The sequence below is a fragment of the Vipera ursinii genome (genome assembly GCF_947247035.1).
Source record: "Vipera ursinii genome assembly, chromosome: 8".
In the NCBI taxonomy this organism is placed as follows: Eukaryota; Metazoa; Chordata; class Lepidosauria; order Squamata; family Viperidae; genus Vipera; species Vipera ursinii.
The window spans coordinates 21927267-21949426 of record NC_139519.1 but is presented as its reverse complement, the minus strand read 5'-3'; positions in this window follow the sequence as shown (position 1 = coordinate 21949426).

Genomic DNA, 22160 nt, shown 5'->3' with positions numbered 1-22160 from the left:
GGGTGGGGGGGAAGATAAATTTAAAAAAAAAACCTTAAAAGAATTTTGAATCTATCTTCCTTCTACGCCCAACAGTATGAGCCACGCAGCGCATCCTGTATCATGAGCAAAGGCACCTAACCCTGCATGCAAATAAATAAATAAAGATGGGGAATTTGGAACAAAGGCAGGTAAAAGATGGTAAACAAACACAGTCGGTTGTCTGTGAAATAAACCTGCATTGTTAGAAGCTTATTAGCATTGGCTGCTCTTTATCTCAGTCTACCAACAATCCCAGGAAAATGACAGTTCAGAAGCTTCTGTTGGAAAAGAAGTAAAAATTGGCACTAGGGTTGCCTGCTTTCCAGTATGTGTTATTCTCTGGCCAGGGGACAAAAAAACCAGCATCCACCATGAAATGAATCTGACCTAAAGGGAATTCTTTAGCTGAAAAGGATGGAGGGGGGGGAGGAGAAATAGACCTCCAAAGACTGAATCGTCCTTTTGTCCATTTTCTGCCACTTCCAACATTTTTTTAAAACGTTCTTTGTTTTCTGTCTACGGGTATGAAAAATATGGAAAATTAAGGTAGACGTCTCAGGTAACTGCCATCCTTAACTTGTAGGACCATTGAAATGAAAACATCCCGGGATGAACATGTTCCTTCTCTTGCTACACCATCGGAGATTGTCTATGCTGTCTGGGGACTTCTGGGACTTGAAGTCCACAGATTTCTAAGCTGCCATGATTAAGAAAGATAATGGTTGTACAAAGCACCAATGAACCAAACCCTGATGGGCCTTTAGAGCTCTCTAAGCTTGGTTGTTTTCTTCCATACATTTCATTACCTAACTAGGTAACATCATCAGTGGCAGCACCTGATCATCTGGCACTGACGATCTTATCTAGTTTGGGTCATGAAAATAACCAAGCTCAGAGAGCACCAAGGATCCCACAGTTCTCCTCCTCCTCCTCCTCCTCCTCCTCCTCCTCCTCCTCCTCCTCCTCCTCCTCCTCCTCCTCCTCCTGCAAATCCCACTCCCTTTTAGCATTGATGACCTCAGTTTTTTGTTTTTTTTTAATTCCATTTATATCCCGCCCTTCTCCGAAGACTCAGGGCGGCTTACAAGCTTAGCAGTAGCCTTCATTCTATGTATATGCCTGCTTATTAGGGCTTTCGGCCCCATCTCAAGCGGCATTATTACAAAGTCAGCTTAATTGCCCCCAACAATCTGGGTCATGAAACATCTGCAAGAAAACAACCAAGCTCAGAGAGCACCAAGGACCCCTCATTTCAACACTGAGCTGCAAATATTCTCCTTTACTGTATTGCAACCTAGCCCTGTCCCCTTTGTTCTGAACACCTATCCTGCTAAGAACTTTTCCCCAGTCAATTTACCAGAGTCTAGGGATTTTACAGTATATTTTGAAGGACTATGAACTATCCCATGCTCAAGTTCTCAATTTAAGCACAAGAAAAGGGTATTTCATGCAGTACATAGATTACAGCACCCACCTCTGCAAGATAAAAGCTTTGGCTGTCGTTTGTAATTGTAAAAACAGGCTAAAAGAATCCCACAAGGACAAAGTCAAAGTTAGAAGCTCAATGAAAGGGGCAGAAACTATTTGCACCTGTATATTCCTCCTCTCCCATTTTTCTTTTAAAACTGAATCAGTTTTTTATCCACAAAAAGTCCTAACTCAAAACTCTAATAAAGGATAGGGGGGAAAAATTACAGTGATTGTGTTTGGAGTGTGCTATGATTCTTGGATTCATAGCACACTCAACACCATACGTAAACTAGATGGCTGGGGATGTATGTTAGGTTAAGTTTCACTTGACTAACTTGGGTTGGGTGAGGATGTCTTGGAATACAGGCATGGTTTCAGCTGGAAGTTTGGCTCTAGCCTCAGCCAATAGCTGTAGCCCTCAGAGGAATGCTAGTTTAGCAGAACCAGCATTTGGAGATTCATGGGAAAGCCTTTTTTGGTGTGTGACTCCCAGATACTATAAAAGTACTTCCTGTGAAGGAGGAAATGAGACTGTCTGGTGAAGAGCATTGCTGGTGAGTTTTCTTTTTTTGGGGGGGGGGTTGTGTTTGCAGAAGGAAAACCTTACTCTTGGTAGGAAGATGCTTAATAGAACTGCCAAGCATGGAGTAGAATACTAGGCTAAGGGTTATATTCTCCCTCTGAAAAGATATTGATTAGGGCAGGAAAGTATGTAGCTATCAATAAAGGTTGCTCCTTTATAGCTTTATGGTATGTAAATTATGCCATTAGCTTGTACAGTCAACGGCAGGCATTCTGTAAAACTAATTGCAAATGAGGCAATGACTTGCTGGTGTGCCTGTGTTTGACTTCGGAAGGTGGGATGTTAATAGCAGGCAAGCAAAGGTGCTGATACAGCTGATGCCTGAGGAAACTGAGGCCCATCATTCTTTTAGCTCTGCATCCGAGTTCACACCTACTAAGCCATAATGTGGTTAGCTTGCTTGGTGGGCTGTGTGAACCCAGTTACTTTGGTTTTGTAGAATCTTCTATAGCAGTGGTTCCCAACCTTTTCTATACCCTGCGCCCCTAGAACACTTCTGATTTATTCTCACACCCCTTGCAAAAGTCCGAAACAGCGGCAACATATGGTGCAAATACACTACAATTTAGAAAACCCAAGTTTTTACACCCCTTGGAATATTGCCTTGCATCCCCAGGGGGTGCAAGCATCTCTGGTTGGGAACCCCTGTGCTATAGAATAGAAGGTTGCTCAAATTTATCCACTGGTGAATTTATTCAATAAATCATGGAGCTTTCGGCTATGATACAAACCACGGGGCAATGTTAAACTAAGTCTTTCACTATGGTAACTAAAACCAGTTAGCTAGTTTAGATGCTTTATTTTATTGCATACACAGGGGGTATACAGGGAAATGGAAGAGATCATTTATCCTTCACCTCAAACTACAGAATGTCCTCCTATTAACAAGATGAATCAAGTTGCTGTATTGAAGCTGGTTTCCCGCCAGAGAATGTAAGCCCAAGTGATGAAAATGGAGATGGACTTGGCTTCAAAATCTGTTCTTGGTGCCAAAGTTCAATTCTGGTCCTGTAAAACAGTCTTTGTACTTCTTCTAGGGCAGCCAGTCCACATGAACCTAAATAGAGAAGGCATCTTCTAGATGGGACCAATGAAGTGCTATCAAAGGAAGGGAGAATCTTCTGCTCTCTAGATCTTTTGCAGTATTTCCTACAGTCCTTGTCTCTGATAATGCTGGCTAAGCTGGGGGGGGGGGCGGGAATATGTTCCATCCATCCAAGCTTATCTTACTCTGGTATTGTTTTTCCCCCCTCTGAGTAGAGATATGCAGTTTGGATAAATTACTGGACTGCTTGGCCATTATTATCATTTTCTAAGATTGCCTGCGGGGACTAGGATGCTACAGGCAGATGTTCTTCTTTCTACCAGTACGTTTCTGGGAGAAGAGATTGTCTGTTGTTGATGCACCACAGGTGTCTCTGGGTCCAGTTGTGTCTACCAAACTCTTTCCTGTTACTGCACTATTGGCTGAATGCCCTCTGATTCAACATTAGTAAACATATCATGCTTCCTCTTGAAATCCAATACCACTTTTTTTTTTCACCTAGTAGTTTCAATGAGCAAATTTTTCATTACGGTCCTAATAAAATATCAATAACTCACTGTGATGTTCTCATCCAGGTTATTTCTTGCTGCAACTTGGCTGCTGCTTGCCATTTCTATCCTAGATCGGTTCCTTGGCCTGTTGTGTCGCTGCTGATTGAGCGATGGGAGATAAGACAAGCAAGTGTGAATACTCCAGCGTCCAGGAAGAAGCCTTTCCATCAAACGAGGACGGTCCTGAAGACACCCCTGAAGTTCCTGATGCTGGAGAAGACCTGTATCCTATTGCTGACGTTCCAGTTGAAATGCCCTACCTAGAACCGGAATCATCGATGGTTCAAGAAGGAAATGAAAAAGTAGAAGAGGCTGAAGCGGGAGAGGAAGTGGAACTTCCACCTGAGGAGGAGCTGCCACCCAACGAACAGCCTCTACTCCCACCGGCTTCTGGAAATGACCCCAACTAGCCTGCTAGAGATGGTTCTTCTGCCCCAGAAGGATCTTGAATTTGCTAAAGAGTTCTTGAAATGTGGATTGTGAATGTGAAATGTTACCGCTTGGGAACTCTTTCTTTGCTTCTGCTAGAAATGACCTTCTGAGTTCTAAGGTGGCTCAATTTTTCATCTTGTGTTCCAGGAAGTCCTGAAATATATCCCAGGTGCAGTCATAGGAGACGAATGACGGAATCCTGAAGCACTGCAATAAACAGGGCTGCTCTTAAATCTGGCTGTCATTTTTCAAAATGTAATTTGTAGATCCTTGTCCTCACCACTGCTTTGCTCTTATTAAGTTACCATTGTGCCTAAAACTATGAAATAGATATTCCAATATATCACTGCTTAAATAAGCTCCATTAGTATTTTTTCTAATTATTTCTGGAGAAGCTGCTGCATCGTCTGTCTTGATGAAACGTTTTGTAGTTGGCTGCCAATAAAGTGCCATTTTGTAACTGCAACTTAGGAATTTTTGACTTCATCAGCAAGACGCATTCAGGTTATTTAAGATGCATGGAGACGTTGCTTCCCCCCCCCATAGTTTTAGTCACACTTCACCAAACAAACAGATGCTGATTCAAAAACTCACTTCAGAAACTTTGTCAAACTTTCCCCCCCCCAAAGCTACCTGAATTTTAAGGTCTTGAAAAGGTGACAACAGGCATTCTACTAGAGAAGGAAAGGAGAAAAGATAAAGGAGGGAGGAAAACTGGAATATCGGAAAGAGGGCCAAGAAACAGGCTAGATTATTTTCTGGAAAATTGGTGTTTTTGGGAAAACAGGAGGAAAAATCTCAGACGTTTCTCATATTTCAGCTCGGCATAATGCTGAATAAAAAAGCACACGATCACTTTAACAAGCTGCAAACAATATGTCCAACTGCTTTTAGCAATATTAAACAATAAAAAAATTAATCAATTACATTGGCAATGTTCCCTTCAATTGTAGGCAGCAACGTTGATGAGCAGTTTTGCTTACTATTCTTTGGGGAGAGGGCTGAATCTGTCTAGCGTAGGGGTGTCTAACCTGGGCAAACTTAAGACTTGTGGACATCCACTCCCACAATTCTGGCTGGGGACTTCTGGGAGTGGAAGTCCACAAGCCTTAAAGTTGCACTTTCTGCAGCCCTATCGAAACACCTGCATGCAAAGAAAAAACTGCCGCAGAACCCCTGTGAAAGCAAAGACATTCATCCAGTTATTTGCTGAGGCAAAGGAGAAAGGGGGGGGGCAAAATGCTTCTTAATTAGACAGAACATGATCGTTCATAATCAGGGTAGCAGGAGGAATCCTATTCCCCTATTAGATTAAAACCTCTGTCAGTGTATAATGTTTGATGCAACTGCAAACATGCTGGGACATCTTAAAACATATTTTTAATTGTCCTCCAGAGCACCTTCTTGCCAGCAATTGAGGCCATCTCTGACCTTGTTGAAACAGGTACAGTAGATGCGCACAAGAGCAATGAGTTGACAACTTCCAAATTCTCCCTTGCTGCGCTCCTGCAGTTATTTGAATCTACAGGTTTTTTTTAAAAAAAATTAAGGTCAATTCAAGTGAAATGTCTCTCAAGTCCTCTTTGGTCAAGGTGAGCAAAATCCATTCTTGGGTGTCATGTTCCTTTTTTTTTTCTCCTTGCTGGTTTTTTTTTCTTTCCTTTTTCCGAGGCTTTGGAATCGACCAAGCATTTTACACATAATCAAATCAAGAAGCAAATTAAGTTTCCTTGGAAGCACGAGGGGAAACAGCCAGCCAAATATCTCAGGGGCCTGTCTTCATTTACCATTTCCAGTTGCTCATTTGCATGTCTCAGATGAACTGAAATTAATTCTGCGGGATGAGATGAACAATGGAAACTTTGAGCTGGCAATTATGCTCTTGTGTTCTAAACAGCAACTCTGAAATCAAGCCTATTATGGGAGATTGGGGGAAGGAGGGAGGGAGGGAGGGACGGATGGACGGATGGAGTGAGTGAGGGCCTTCAAGTCACTGCTGACTGTTAGTGACCGGACAGATAGACCTTCTCTCAGGAGACCTGTCCCGTCTCATTCCTTCAGCTCTCTCCATAGTACACCAATCACTCTTACCTTCAAGTTCATACATCTTTCTGAGTCAATCTCCACCCCAATGGATTTTAATAAAGAGGATGGGGGAAAAATCACTTCCATGACTGTCCCAAAGGTGCTTTTCCAAGAGGCAACTGGACTTTGTTTTTCCTTGAAGACGTTTTGCTTCCCATCCAAGAATCTTCTTTAGCTCTGACTGAATGGTGGGGATTGGAAGGGTTTATATATATGACCAAAGCAGTCATAGAATGGATCCCACTTAATATAAAGCGTCCACGAAGCAGACCTAAAACAAGATGGATTGACGGCTTCAGCAAGTATAAAGGTAAAGGTAAAGGTTCCCCCGCACATGCGTGCTAGTCGTTTCCAACTCTAGGGGCCGGTGCTCATCTCCGTTTCAAAGCCGAAGAGCCAGCGCTTGTCCGAGGACGTCTCCGTGGTCATGTGGCCGGCATGACTAGACGCCAAAGGCTTACGGAGTGCTGTTACCTTCCCACCGTAGTGGTCCCTATTTTTCTACTTGCATTTTTACGTGCTTTTGAACTGCTAGGTTGGCAGAAGCTGGGACGAGTAACAGGCGCTCACTCTGTTACGTGGCACTTGGGATTCGACCCGCCAAACTGTCGACCTTCTGATTGACAAGCTCAGCGTCCTAACCCACCAAGTATGGTGGGGCCCAATTGGCAAAAGAACGCTCAGGACCGTATTGGTTGGAAACATGCGGAAGAGGCCTTCATCCTGCAGTGGATAGACCATGGTTAGAATGATAATGATATATAATCATGGCTGCAGGAATATAAACCCTTCCATTCCCCAACATTCAGTCAGAACTGAAGAAGCTTCTTGGATGAGAAGCGAAATGTCTTCAAGGAAAAACAAACTCCAGTTGCCTCTTGAAAAAGCACCTTTGGGACAACTATGGCCTGGATGTCTGAGTATCTCCGTAGATGTTCCTGGATGCAATGAAATTACATTTTAATGTACGCCGATTACTGTACATTCAAAGTGACAATAAAGTTATTAAAGTTATTTCTTCTTGGCGCAATACACATAAATTGGATTTTTAGTTGGGAATTACTCCTGAAGGAGCTCAGGATTCCCTTTCTAAGTAAACAAGGATAGGAACACGTTACTAGAAAGCTGCTTCACAGAGGCCAGTGTCATGATGGTGTAGTTACTGGCTCCAGTTCCACCATTTGGTAAGTCTGCTTCTAGAGTTCTATTCCCAACATTGAGACAAAGGAGACGCATTTGAACAAGCTTACACAACAGCCTCTGGCATATGTTCTGTATGTTGCAAAGGTGACTTGGGAAACAACAGTGTGACATAGGATTGTATCAAAATAAATATACAGAGCAAATATACACAGCAACAGACGGTGATTTGATCATTTGTTTATGTTTCTTCATCACATAAACTCAGCAGTTACTTATTAATTCTAAAAGCGTCAGTGATGTTTTTCCAAAACAAACCATAGAAAATTTCTTCCTTTGTTCTCCAATATTGGGTCACAGAAAAATGAAACCTTGGCTGGCTAGGATGTTGAACCATAACCTGGTTGGGTTTGCTTTGGATTAGCCATTGTGGCTTGCAAGCCATGATAGATTGCAGGTGTGAACAACCAGTGACCTTGCTAATATACACAGCTGTGAAATGGCTGGATTTTGGCCCTACAACTATGCCAATTTTGTTTTCAAACTTGAAGATCACCCTTGACCTTGTTTCTTTGTGGGTTTTTTTCAGCTTTTCAGATTGACAAATCATTTTGATTCCAGTCCTTAGAACTGCCTGGAATTGGCTCCAAAGGCAATTTTCAGGATGTTGGGAGATGAACCAAGACAATTGCCTTCCAAATAAACCATGATCACCCTAAAAACAGGAGGGGGAGGTTAAAAATTTGGCCATACCAAACAATCCAAAAGATCATTTAATGATAGCAACAGGATATAAACACTCCTCTGCTGCCATCTACTGCACATTGGGATTTTTGCAGCCCAGATATGATTACATCCTGTACTTATCATTCTATAGCAGGGGTCTTCAAACTTGGCTGCTTTAAGACTTGTGGACTTCAATTCCCAGAATTCCTCAGCCAGCAGCCAAGTTTGAAGACCCCTGTTGTATAGTGACAGTACCATGTAACCAGATAGTCTTCAGTAGCTTCTTAGTAGTTTGGAAGACGGGTGGCGTGTAAGTTTAATAAATATAAAGATGGAATTACAGCTGCTCATCACTCAGATAATATGAATGAATAATCTGTGTCCTAGCCTAATTCACTTTTACAAGTTTTATTAATAGTTTTGCAAAGAACATAAAGACACCAACTCACGAAGAGCAGAAGCCAGGAATGCAGAAAGGAAAAAGCAAAAGTGCAGAAAGAAAGAAGAAAAAGCAGCTTCTGATTTCCTTTGCAGCAAAAATAAGTACAATTTACAAACTCATCTCTTATACTAGGATTACAAAAAAGCTGGGGTTTTTTTATCATCCAGGTTTTTTTTCCCCCTTAATCATCAGAACCACAAATGATAAGTGGGGTTTTTGTTTTTTTCTATTTCATGCTAAAGGTCTGAAGTCAGTCATAAATGTAAGTAATATTTTCACTGATCCAAAAAGTTAATTTAGCCATCTCTGCAAGTTCCCTCATCTTCACCAATTGTCCCTCCATTGTGGGTGAAATTAGACTCAGCCTAATTTTATAAAGCTGGATCTTCTTGTTGCACTTATTAAATAATGTGTGTGTGTGTGTGTGTGTGTATTACTCTTATTGATTTAACACACCTAAATGTTGAAAGCAATCTTGCTCCTTTTGATAGAAAATACTTAAGGCTCTTGATATGTAAACCTAGGATGGCTTTAATAAAATATGCCTGGCTTGTGGGAGATGAATTAAGGAAGGCTGTAACTCATTTTGAACTAATTTCTCCCTAGAAACACTCTTATCCTGACTGATAAAGAGACCAAGCATATCCTATATGGGAGCTATATTTCACAGGAGCCTGTTTGATTGGTTTTTCTTTGAAGTCTTGGATCTCAGGGAGCTCCTTGAACAATGTTGAGCGGAATGCTTAGGCTCATCATAAAAAATCAAGGCAATTCAATTTTCCTCTAACAAGAACAGCCAAATGACCTCCTTAACCTCTGTCAACAGAGGAGCTGATGGCTACACTGCTGAACAGAATTAAGCAGCTATAAACTTCAGGACTTCAAATGAGATCATGACAAGCAGGTTTTTCAGAGTGGCTCCGAGTTCTAGAAAGCCTTCTCCCAAATGTTGGTTTACACCTAATGCTAAATCATAACAGATTTTTGCTTTTGAAATTGCAGGTCGTGCAAACTCAACCCTTAGAGGCAGTGGTGGGATTCAAATAGGTGAACAACCGGTTCTCTGTGTGGATGCCGCTTCCGGAAGTACATTCTGGGCCTGGGTAACAAAAAAATTAGCTCCCAGTTCTACCGAACTGGTGCGAACTGGCTGAATCCCACCACTGCATTAGATACATTCGTGGAAGACAGGTCTGTTAAGGACTATTAATCTTGAGGAGTCAAATTACCTTCCGTCAAGCACAACATTCCTCTAAGTAGCTCTTGTAGGGGAGCAATGGTGATCAATGGCATTGATTACTGATTAAATATTGGACAGCTATTTGTCCGGAACGCAATAAAGTCTCCTGCCCTGGGCAGGGGGTTGGACTAGAAGACCTCCAAAGTTCCTTCCAGCCCTATGATTATCTGATTGTATGTTCTCACCCCCTGTTTGCAAACACTTGGAAGCTTGACCATTGTAAAAAATAAGATATTGAACCAAGATAGGGCTTATTCTGATCCCAAAGGTCTTTTGTTGGATTCTTATATGTGGAGTGAAGTTCTCAGGGGTGGCTTAGTTAGCAACCAATCTGAATCCAGGGAGACGATGTCAACTGCGAACCGGCTGAATCCCACTCTACACACATAAACCAGGCTAGTAAGTTCAACACGTTAGCTAACAATATCCCGGCTTAGTCTAAGTTTGGAAGGGAGGATTTCAAGTGCAGCTTCATCTGCCAAAAGTCCCTTTTCTGCCCAGCTGTTAAAAAAAATAGAGATCTAGATTACTTGCTATCTGATCACCTTAAAGCTGTGGTTAGCAAAATAGTATCCTTGGTGTGCTGGAGGACAGTGCTCACAACTTGTTAAGAGTTTACGAGAGTTGTAAACATCTGAAGTCTAAAACATCTGAAGAACATCAGGTGAATTAGATAGATTCTAACCAGCATAAATCTAGGGATCAATCATTTTCAACCTATGCATTATTTTGTCATTTTAAAAGACATTCCCCATCAAAAGTGATTGATTTTAATTATTAAAAAGCAACACAGAGAGAGCCAAGATGGATGTCAGCAATGTTTATCTAGAGTTGATATCTGCAGCTGACTGATTTGCTGTCTTATCAGATATTGGGGTACTTAATCTGATTTTGGCCCAGCATATTATCCACCATATCTGAAGTGAGTGTGGCATGTAATAACTATGGCTTGGCTGACAAACCATGCTTAACTTAAATGAAAATTGTGTATAGACCAATGTTTGAATCTAGCACTTAAGGGTGGTTTGGAAGTCCCATTTTGCTGACAGCAGTAGAAACTTTTAGGTATTTTTCTTAAAAATAAAACACCAACATTTCACCCAGATCTACTTATGGAGGAAAGGTTTTGTCATAGTTACAGGCTGAACAAGTTTCTTAGCTGCATGGATCTACGGAAAGAGGCAAAGTTATGCCTTGAGGCAATTCCAAATGGTGCCAATTGCTTGGTGATAAAATCAGCCTAACAATGTCAGGATCTCTGCTTCTGAAAGCCACAGAACTGCAGATAAATTAGGAATTGGACAGGTAGAAATCCATGGCACATCACTAATGGAGAAAGGGAGTTTTTCTCTGCAATCATTATAACAGTCTTCCTTTTAACAGAAGCAAATTATTGGCTCAGCTTGTGCAGCTTGGAAGAGACGTGTAGCCAAAGGAGATCCACTGATCGTGATTATCACAGTCAACCAGGGCAATGGATCTTGTGAAGTTGGCTTCCAGCTTATTAGTGAGTTTAAAGATTATTTAGGAGCAAAACAGGTTGCTGTGGAGAGGCAAGTAGTTAATAGACTGGCTTTAATCTTTCACCAAGCTGCAATTTGCTTAATCATGGTTAATCAAATAATCCAGTAAGTGCCTGGGTTTGTTTCATGAACAAAGCAATAAATTGTGGTTTATAGATCACAAGGCAAGGCTACATTGTGGTTTTGGCTGAAGTGCATTGTATGACTCAGAGAACAGCAATGAAAAATATATACTATGTCTTGCTGGAAAAAAATGGTATAGTCTTTTGCTTTTAGATTCTTTAATCTCCAAAGCATCACAGCCAGTATTTCAATATTTTAGGTTGAAAAACATTTCCTGAGAGTTGTCTGTCTCCTTCCTTCCTTCCTTCCTTCCTTCCTTCCTTCCTTCCTTCCTTCCTTCCTTCCTTCCTTCCTTCCTTCCTTCCTTCCTCTACCACACTTTCTCTGAACTTGGATCTAGCATGTCATCCATATCCCCTATTAACAATTCCTACTAACATCTGGGAAAAAATATTTCCTAGAATTGTTCCTTATCTGTATCTGGAACATAAATGGAGGCCAGGGTTAACATCCTATCTTCTTTCTTAATTTCAGGATTAGAATTTGTCTACCAATTCTGATTATTTTAGTACTGCCCTGGAAGGTAAGTTGTAATAAATTAGCATTCCATTTTTCTTACTCTTTCCCAGTGCTGCATATTCCTAGTCTAGTTTCGTTGGTTCCAATAAATTATCATGGTTTTGTTTTATATGCGTTTCTTGCAGAGAAGCAACACAAGCCTTGTTTAGAAAAAAATGCACCATGCAAAATTAGTAACAGGGTGTATTATGGGCTGGCTGTCAGGCTACTAGAGCAGCAGGGGCTCAGAGTTAAATCTAAAGTCAGCAGCAATGGAATCTGTTGTGTTTTTTGTCTGCAAAGTATTTATTGTTTTTCAATTTCTGAGCTGGGTTGGCAAAAGGTGAGTTTATTTGGCCCAGGGAGAAAGTTGGCTCAAACAATTCATTTGAATCAACAGATAAGCAACTGGCAATGGAAAGTATAATCCTCAATATTACTTCTACTTTTTATAGCTGGAGAAGAAACAAAGGGATGGATAAAGCCAGTGCCTGGCCCAAGTATTGAGACTCCTCAATCAAACTGGCTCTCCTACAAAAGTGTAATTTTAAAGATTACAATATTAGATGGTTTAATATGGTGGAAAATAGATAACTGTTCAAAAACAGAACAAGACTGTACTCAAATAGATAAGATGTGTATTTAGAATATTAGATTTTTTTATGAAAAGGGAAAAAGGAAGAAGTTGAGATAAGGGAAACTTTGGTTACCTAAAGCTTGGAAATTATAAATATCAAGTGTTAATTTGAATATTGATGGGAAATTAAACTTGGGGGAAAAAGCAATAACTGGACATTGATTGTATATAAGGATTGAATGTAAACACTATTAAGATATGTATAAGCTAAAAATTATTCATAAATGTAATAATGATGTTTTTACTCAGTTGAACTTTTCCATAAGGTTCTACAGCAATGGTATCCAACCTTCAGAAGACTTGTGGATTTCCACTCCCAGAATTCCCCACCCCACATGTGGAAGACCACAAGTCTTAAAGTTGCCAAGGTTGGACACCCCTTGTCTACAGCTTGGAATAATGTCTAATTGTCCTTGTTCTCCACCAATGTCCTATGCCAGGGGTCTTTAAGCTTGGCCCTTTTATGACTTGTGGACTTCAACTCCCAGAATTCCTCAGCCAGCATGCCTGGCTGAGGAATTCTGGGAGTTGAAGTCCACAAGTCATAAAAGGGCCAAGTTTGAAGACCCCTGTCCTATGCAAAGTTCTACTTGAGGGGTCCTTGGGGCTCTCTGAGCTTGGTTGTTTTCTTGTAGATGTTTCAATATCCAAACTAGGTGACATCATCAGTGCTTGTAAGGTGTGGCCTCTGCTCTCAGTTTATATTCTAGTGCAGGGGTGTCAAACGCGCAACACTACGTGATGTATCGTGACTTTTTTTCCATATCCGTCAATGGGGTAGGCGCATTGATGCATCTGACCCATGGGCCGGCAGTTTGATACCCCTGTTCTAGTGGCTTGCCCTGTCAGTGTTGGTGGAAATGATCCTGGAGGTTCTTGTTTGTCCTCCAATACTCACGTGCCGATTTCTCATTTCCCAGCATAGGTGTATTTCTCAGAATTTATCCAGTATGCTAGAAAAGCTTCCAAACCAATTAACCTCACTCTGCCATTCATCAAAGGCTGCATAAATCACGATGGCTGAATCAAGCCACTGAAGCCCAATGAAGCTGGCACTACCTGGAAATGTGATTGTCTAATAGAAAGGGGAAAGAACACTTCTCAGGTGGAACAAATGTATTGGAAGCTGGGGAGATTTAGAGCGACTCCGTTGCATTGTACTTAATGAGAGACAGTAAGAAATGGCGACAGTGGGGAAGAAGTTTGTGCAGACTGCTTTTGAATGGTGAGGCCTCTTTATTCTTTTGCTTGTGATGGTGCTGTCCTTCTCCAGTACTGTTTTTAACCAATAAGGGAGAATATTTGTAACTCAGGGTTGAAACAAGGGGTCCTCGGTGCCCTCTGAGCTTGGTTGCTTTCTTGCAGACATTCGTTACCCAAACTAGGTAACCTCATTTGATACTGTTTTTCTATGCAAGCTTGTTTAATGTGATACAGTTTGTAATAGTGATAGGACTAGAATACATCATTATCATCAGCTGAGTCAAGAAACACTTAGCATTGTACTTTCCTATACTGTTGATAAATGGTTCTTAAATATAAATGTGCAGTTTTGGCGTAACATTTTTCTTTGAAGTCACTAAAACATTCTTTTAGATGCTTGCGATGTCAGTTCTCACCATTTCTGCCTTGCACGCCCAGTAATGTAGCTTGCTAACAATTATGAATGCGAAAGTGTGATGTATTAGAATTTAGAAACATGCATTAAAAAAAAGCTAGCTAAAGTAATCAACTGCCTGCCTACAAGGCTTAACAAAAACATGCTTTAAGCCACTCAGTTTTAAACTGAGTTGTAGGTTGCAAAAGCTGGGTTTGTGCAGGATGTGAAAGTCAAAAATCGAACCGTGCTTTGGCTTAACATTTCTTGCAAATTTAAACACAGTTCTTAAAGCTGGCATTTTAAACTGCCTAGAATTGTTATTTTTTTCCCCTAATAGCTTTTTCTTCCTTCGGAAAGGCTGTTGAACAGACCCTTTTGAATACATTAAACGTTAAAGTGAGGTGCTATTAACTCGTGCAGTTCTTGCAACTTGAGAAAGTCCTTGAATAATAAGCTAGCATTATTGGTGGGAAAGGAAAGCTACACAGAAGCAGAGCTGGTGTGGGGAAAAAAAATTGCAACTAGGTTTTGTGGCAGTTGAATAAGATTACACAGGTAGTCCTCGAATTACAACTGGAATTGAGCCTGACAATTATAGTTGTAAGTCATGACAGTTTGATAAAGCTGGTCACCGCATGACCTGACCTGATTTTACAACATTTTTCAGGGTGGTCCTAAAGTGAATGCTGCGGTCATTAAAGGAGCCCATTGCTCATTACAGGTCAGATTTTGTCAGGAACCGGAAGTATAAACCAGTTGCAAATCACTATCCCATGACCACAGGGCACTGCAAATGTCTTTTCTCCCCTTACAGGCACGCAACTCTTCTAACTGTTTTTTGAAATCTTGTTCATTTGGCTTAGCTGGAAACCATCCATCCATTGCCAAGAAGGGAAGCCAGTCTATCAAAAGTCAGCAGGGAACAACTGAAAGAAAGTCAAAAAGTCACACATAGCAAGGGAACAAGTAAACAGGCGGAAAGTGTGATAGGAGATCCACTTCCCTTAGACGCAGAATAAAGCAGTAAAACATTACGTTCTGAGAACTTTGACAACAGCCCATGGTTTCTAACTTCCATTTTAAGATTCCCCTCTATTTCATCATTCATCAGCGTCATTTTAGCCATTGTCTATCCACCGCAGGATGAAGGCCTCTTCCGCGTGTTTGAGACCTATATACTCCTGAGTTTTCTTTTGCCAGTTGGGCCCCCAATACTTGCTGATGTTGTTGATCCATCCCCTCTATTTACTTAATACAAACTCCAGGTAACTATAACCCTCCAGGAGCTGATCCATGAAAGCACTGAGTTTGCTATATTTTTTTTAAATACCTGGGAGTAGGCCACCTTATATATTTATATGCTTCAGCTCTTGACTATCAGTTTCAGCCAATAGGTCAACAAAGGATTGTGAGAATCAAAAAAAAAGGCTAGGAGACACCAGATTGCATTTTTCCTGAGGTCACCAAACCATAGGAGGTGGTTATAGGTTTCCTGACAAGCTCGGGTTAATTATATCCATTATGACTTTGCTACGAGTTTCAAATAATCTGTTACTCTTGGATTATAAAGAGATATAATGTGGGAGGTGGGACTTTAGTATTTTAAAATCTGGTGTGCTGAAGACAAAAAGTTTTCTTTGGCACTGATGTTAATTTATAGTAGTATTTATATGACTGCACTCTGAACATCATAGCTCATGATCCTCCTTGCCAGGGAAATATGACACAGAGAATAAACTGGAATTGAAATCCATTTTGAGAAACACTCTTTTTTTTTCATTACTACAACCTGTGGCTATTCTTACAGGATTCCTCAAAACCAAGGTAGGGTGGTTGCAAGGCAAGGGTGGGTGGGAATTTCTTAAAATTATTGCTAGATCCTAGCTTTGCTTGGAAACTCAGCAGGATTTTATTCCCAGCTGAAAGCTGGATCTCAACATTCTGTAGAATCCTGCCGGTAGCCTGTTACTGCTGTGGGATGGTTGGAAATTTCATAATGCAAAATTAAACAGATGAAGTGTTTACCTCACATGTGTAGTTTGTCGATAAATATGTTTTTAAACCAAAGCCACCTCCTTTTGCATAAGGATGGAAACAGAAGCCTCTTTTTGGGGGGGCGGGGAGAGAGAAATACTTGAAAAACAATATTAGTTCTCATCAACCGGTCTTTGGTTCTCTCACTACCCTGCTTTTAATCTCCTTACGCCCAGGCTGCAGTACTGAAGTGAGATCTGAAGCTTCCCCCTGTCTGGGTTTGGCACCTTTGGGGAGAAAATGTCATCGCAATGATGGATGGCATAAAGCTTAAAATAGGCTGTTGTCAAATAAGCAGCATCCATCACAATTCTGCTGACACCTACCGGAGTTTGCAGCACCCATTAAAGAAACCCCAAGATCTCTTAAAAGTAATCTCCAGCAGTCTCACCAGTGGTGGACCGGAGATGGCTCAAAATACCAGCAAATCCACAGCCAAGTAGCTGCACTTCTCCGAGTGGAAAAAGGCCCCATCAATAAATTCTGGCTGTCTGCTCTGATGAGTGAGACAAATTTCATCTCCACCTGCCCACCCATCCAATTTATTATACTTTAAAATGCTTGGGTGTGTGTTGCTGCAGATCACTGCAAGCTTCAACTCCTGGAAAGAGAGGATGTGCAAACCGCATTCTGGGTTTTACTGGGGGCTGCGTTTGGCTTCTTTGAGAAAAGGCCCTGGAGGCTGTCAGCTCAAAATTTATCTCTGCGGAAGCAAATCAGAAAGTGAGAATGTAAAGTTGGTTTGATGTTCACGATGGGGGAAGTTCTTGAGTCTGTTTTCCGGCTATTGTGAGAAACACCTTCCGGCGCGATCTTAAAACCCATCTTTTTGAACAAGCTGGCCTGGCCTGATGGGATGGGGTTGGATTTTATAAATTGGTCTTAATTTTAATCTGTATTAATTTATTACGGGCATTGTTGTTTAATTACTTTTTAATAATTTTTAATTTTTGTATCTTGTTTTTATTATGTATTGCCCTGTTCACCGCCCTGAGTCCTTCGGGAGAAGGGCGGTATACAAATTAAATTAATAATAATAATAATAATAATAATAATAATAATAATAATAATAATAATAATAATAATAATAATAATTTGTTGGCTTTGGTGCTGTATCTTGATCCTCAAAGTGCTTTGAGAGTATCCACTCCCGACCTCCGTTCTCAAACCTCAATGTCGTCCTTCTAGAATTCCCTTCTAATCCGCTATAATGGGATCTCTTCTCCCTCTTCCAGAAGGGCCTGTGGGCGTGTGCTGCTTGAGACAGCCCAGGTGATCACCTGCCATTTTTCCCCCATGCGCAACTGTCTTGCATCTCTGCCCAGCTTCAGAGCAAGAAGCAATTAAAACTGCTCCGAATAATTAGCAGCTCCTTCAAATTTCCTCTGCTGCTTTTCCTTCCCTTCTCTCCACAAAGAGAGAAAAGGCCATCTGCTCTGCCCTCACTGGTGGCCAGCAGAACCCGTTGTTTTAAATTCAGCCAAGGCATTATTTTTTTAAATTAAAAAAGGGGGTCCGCTCATCTCCCCCTCTTTTCTATGACCAGAGAAGGTTACAAAGCTCCTCAATTTTCAGGAGAGCTATTTGAATGGATTGCTGCAGCTTATTGGAAGCGGTTGACAGAATACTGAAAAGGAGGAAAGATCCATGAAAAATCTATTTTTTTTTCTGTTTTCCCCTGTTTTAAGCCCACTTTAAAGCATGTGTTTTCATATTCATGCCAGGCTGAAATCTCTCCCCACCCCACTTTTCTGCCGCTTGTAACAGATGTTTTCTTTATCAAAAGCTTACGTTGGGAATAAATCGTGCACAACAACATGTCTGATGACAGACACAGCCTCACTGCAAATTTGGGTTCTCATTGCTTGATTTAATTATCCCATCCTGGTATCAGTCTACCTACTGTTATGCATTGATGACAGTATATACCTCCTGATACCTCCAATTCTATGTGGGGAAAAACCCGAATGACCAAAGAGATAGATAGATAGATAGATAGATAGATAGATAGATAGATAGATAGATAGATAGATAGATAGATAGATAGATAGATATCTTTGGTCATTCGGGTTTTTTCCCACGTAGAATTGGAGGTATCAGGGCAACGTTCTACGTGGGAAAAAACCCGAATGACCAAAGATCTACATACAAACACCTGCGAAAACCTCAGAAAACAAATATATATATATATATATGTAAAAAATTTTGGCTTGCTAACAAAGAATAAAGGGAGACCAATATGACCAATATATATATACATGCTGTATATTTATTTTTGTCTCACCTTTCTTATTTTTATAAATACCTCATGGCGGTGAACGTCCATAATATTCCTTCTTGTTCCTATTTTTCACATAACCAGGTGGGTTGGGCTGAAAGAGAGACAGACTGGCCCAAAGTCACCCAGCTGCTTTCATGCCTAAGGTGGTACTAGAATTCCCAATATTCCGGTGATTGCCCCAGAGTCATCCAGACAGCTTTCATGCTTAAGGCAGAACTACAACTCCCTTATCTCCTAGTGACTGAGCCAAAGTCACCCAGCTGGCTTTCATGCCAAAGTGGGACTAGAACTCACAGTCTCCTGGTTTCTCGCCTGGTGCCGTTACCACTTCACCAAACTGGTCGAATCTGCTTCAAGAGATACACTGCTAGTAGTAGCCTTCTAGGTACAACTCAAGGTGCTGATTAACATTTTAAAGGCTCAGGACCTGCGTATCTTCCAGACCACCTGCTCCAGGTTGAATCTGCCTATTAGCTAAGATCTGGGAGAGAAGGCTTGCTATGCTTCCCAACCATCCGGAATTATTGCCAGCAGGATCCTTTGTAGCTGCCCTCTTCTTCAGCAGCGTAATGTTGAGATAAAAGAAGCTCACTAGCATTCCAGAAGGTGATTAAAACGTGACTCTTCCAGAGAATCCTTGGGGAGCTTGTAAATTTTGATTGCTCCTGAAGAACTGATGTTCGGACATCATTGGGGATTCTGTGATTATGGCTAGACATGTTGTTCTATAACCTGTTTTAATCTTATTGCTACATTAATGCAGTATAAGCTGCTCAGAGTTGCCTTCATAAATTAAGACATAAATAAATCTGTTAGCGCCCAAAGCTACGAGACAAAGATTGCCACTGTACCAGTTCTACTACGAGCAATTCTCTGAAAGTTCTCTTCCAACTCTGTTATTCTGTCATTCTATAATAATAATAATATAAAGTTGGAAGGGACCTTGGAGGTCATCTAGTCCAACCCCCTGCTCAGGCAGGAAACACTATACCATTTCAGGCAAATGGCTGTCCAGTCTCTTCTTAAAAACTTCCAGTGTTGGAGCATTCACCACCTCTGGAGGCAGGTTGTTCCACTGGTTAATTGTTCTAACTGTCAGGAAGTTTCTCCTTAGTTCTAGGTTGCTTCTCTCCTTGACTAGTTTCCATCCATTGCTTCTTGTCCTGCTTTCAGGTGCTTTGGAGAATAGCTTGACTCCCTCTTCTTTATGGCAGGCCCTGAGATATTGGAACACTGCTATCATGTCACCTCTCACCCTTCTCTTCATTAAACTACACATACCCAATTCCAGCAACCGTTCCCTATATGTTTTAGCCTCCAGCCCCCTAATCATCTTGGTTGCTCTTCTCTGTACCCTTTCCATTTTGACAAGTTCTCAAACTCATCTCACCACGTTTTGAATCGGAGAACTTTAGGAAGTTTTTGCTCCCCTCACTCTCTGTTTCTGGCTGGATTATTATTTTTTTTTTGAGGGTGAGATTTTTCAAAAATGGCCAGCAACTACAACAGGCAAGGAGAAGAAATCAAACATACAACCCAGGTAGGATTTCAATCTGAAGCTGTGTCATCCTAGGCTTGCTTCGTATCTCTTCCCTGCGTCTTTTTCTTCTCCTTCCCGAATTGCAAGCTGCCAGAACATTTGCTTATTGAATTACATCTTTTACCCAAAAGCAAGTTGTTTACCTTATTGCTTTGAGTTCATACTGCATTTTACAAAAAAAAAACAACAACAACAACCCAGCAGATTTGATTTAATGAGGAATAATAGAGTCTTCTTCTTTGGAGGCAGTCCAAGATAGTCATTTGACAGTTCAAAAACCCAACTCTGTTCTTTCTAGCAATATAGATTTCCATGTTCATCTGTTCCACATCAAAATGAATTAAGTTATGCAAAATAGGTATTGTCCTTCTATATTCGTTTCTGCTGGCTTTTGTCAGACTTTGTGAAATAATCAATGCTTCAAAAGCTTAATTCCTGAAGAGTGATTATAGCCTAATGCAAATTAGAATTAGGAGGGGGCATTGAGACCCTGCGTTATCAGGCTCTTCTCAGTGTAAGAATCCAAAATAAAACAGCTGGAAAAAGTGACCCTTTAGCCTTGGCTTCAGTGAAGGAGACTTTATCTAATTTAAGGAGTATCAATCACTGATTTGCTCTTATTACAATTTTTTCTAACGTTCTATCAGAACTTGACAATCCATTGCTTCCTATCCCTTACTCCGAAACGAACAAGTCTTGACCTCCTTTGGGATATCCATTTATGCATTTCTATTCTCACTCCCAAATCTTCTCAAAGTTTACTAAATTCCATTCATTCATTCTCTTTTCATAGGACTTAGCTTCTAGTCCTCTGATGATCTTCCTTGTCCTTCTCTGAATCCGTTTTCGTTTCTCTGAATCCTTCTTAAAGTTTGGTATCCAGACCTGTGCTCAGTATTTGTGACTGAGGAAAAAGCAGTGGCATATTACTATCCCATTTTGAAACATTGTAAGGAGAGGATCAGCAGTTGTCTATGGAGATTCTCAGTCATCCAGGTCATAATTGTCCCAAAGGTGCTTTTTTCAGGAGGCAACTGGACTTTCTAGTTTTTCTTTGAAGACATTTCGCTTCTCATCCAACAAGCTTCTTCAGCTCTGACTGGATGGTGGAAAATGGAAGGATTTATACTTCTTGAATACAGCTGGTCATTTGGACAAGAAAGTAAAAAAGCATCTTTGGGACATCAACGGTTGTCATAGTTAAAGAGGACCTCATTTCTGCTGATGACACTTCTCCACTCAATTGCTGCCATTTATGGGGGGGTTTTGTAAGAAATTTGAGATCTGGGCTGAGCTGTGAAATAAAAATGGAGGTTATCAGCTCTTTGAGGACATACTTAACCTGTCCCAGTCTCAAAGTGGGGACATGACCAATGAACTAACTGGTCTTTTTAATTTTGTTTTGACTTTGTGCCTTTCTTATCTACTCAACATAAAAACCTCTTCATATCTCTATTCTCTTGAAGAGTTCCTGGCTGTGTTTGTACAACCCAATTAACACTTTTTGTCACTAATGTATTTTTTGAGTTGCAACCACACGTGGAGCCATAAAGTAAGCAAATGAGCAAGATTTGCATAACATCAGACAGTTTGATCTAGTGATTAAGGCACCAGGCTAGAAACCAGGAGATTGTAAGTTCTAGTCCCACCTTAAGCATAAAAGCCAGCTCGGTGATTTTGAAGTCAATCATCAACAAGTCAAAATGAAAATATTGAGTCCTTGACAATGCCATTACAGAGAGGATCACCAGGAAATAAAAAACAGAAACCTCAATTTAGCAAAAGGACAAAAAAATATCTTAGTGAAAATTAAAATTGAGTTGTGCTTAGTTATGCCACAGGAGTGTCTTACCAATGATGATAAATCATTAACAATGAGATTATAAAATGCCATCAGTGATTGCTGATAGAGGCCCAAGATACTGAGAATATATTAAACTTTGATGGCTTTATATTTGCATTATCCCAATAATAGCTAGATATTTAAAACAAAGATAGACTTCTAAGAGAGATAATACCAATATGTAGGCCAAGAAAATAGCTGCAGTTATACAATTAATGCTCAGTTTAATGTTAGGAGCATTTTGATTGCAGGTGTTGATTGGTGGAATCTGAATGTGTCCTTTAATTGCTGCAAAATCAATGTGAGTTTACAGAATATAAAGCCTGCCTTGAAATCAATGTTCTGC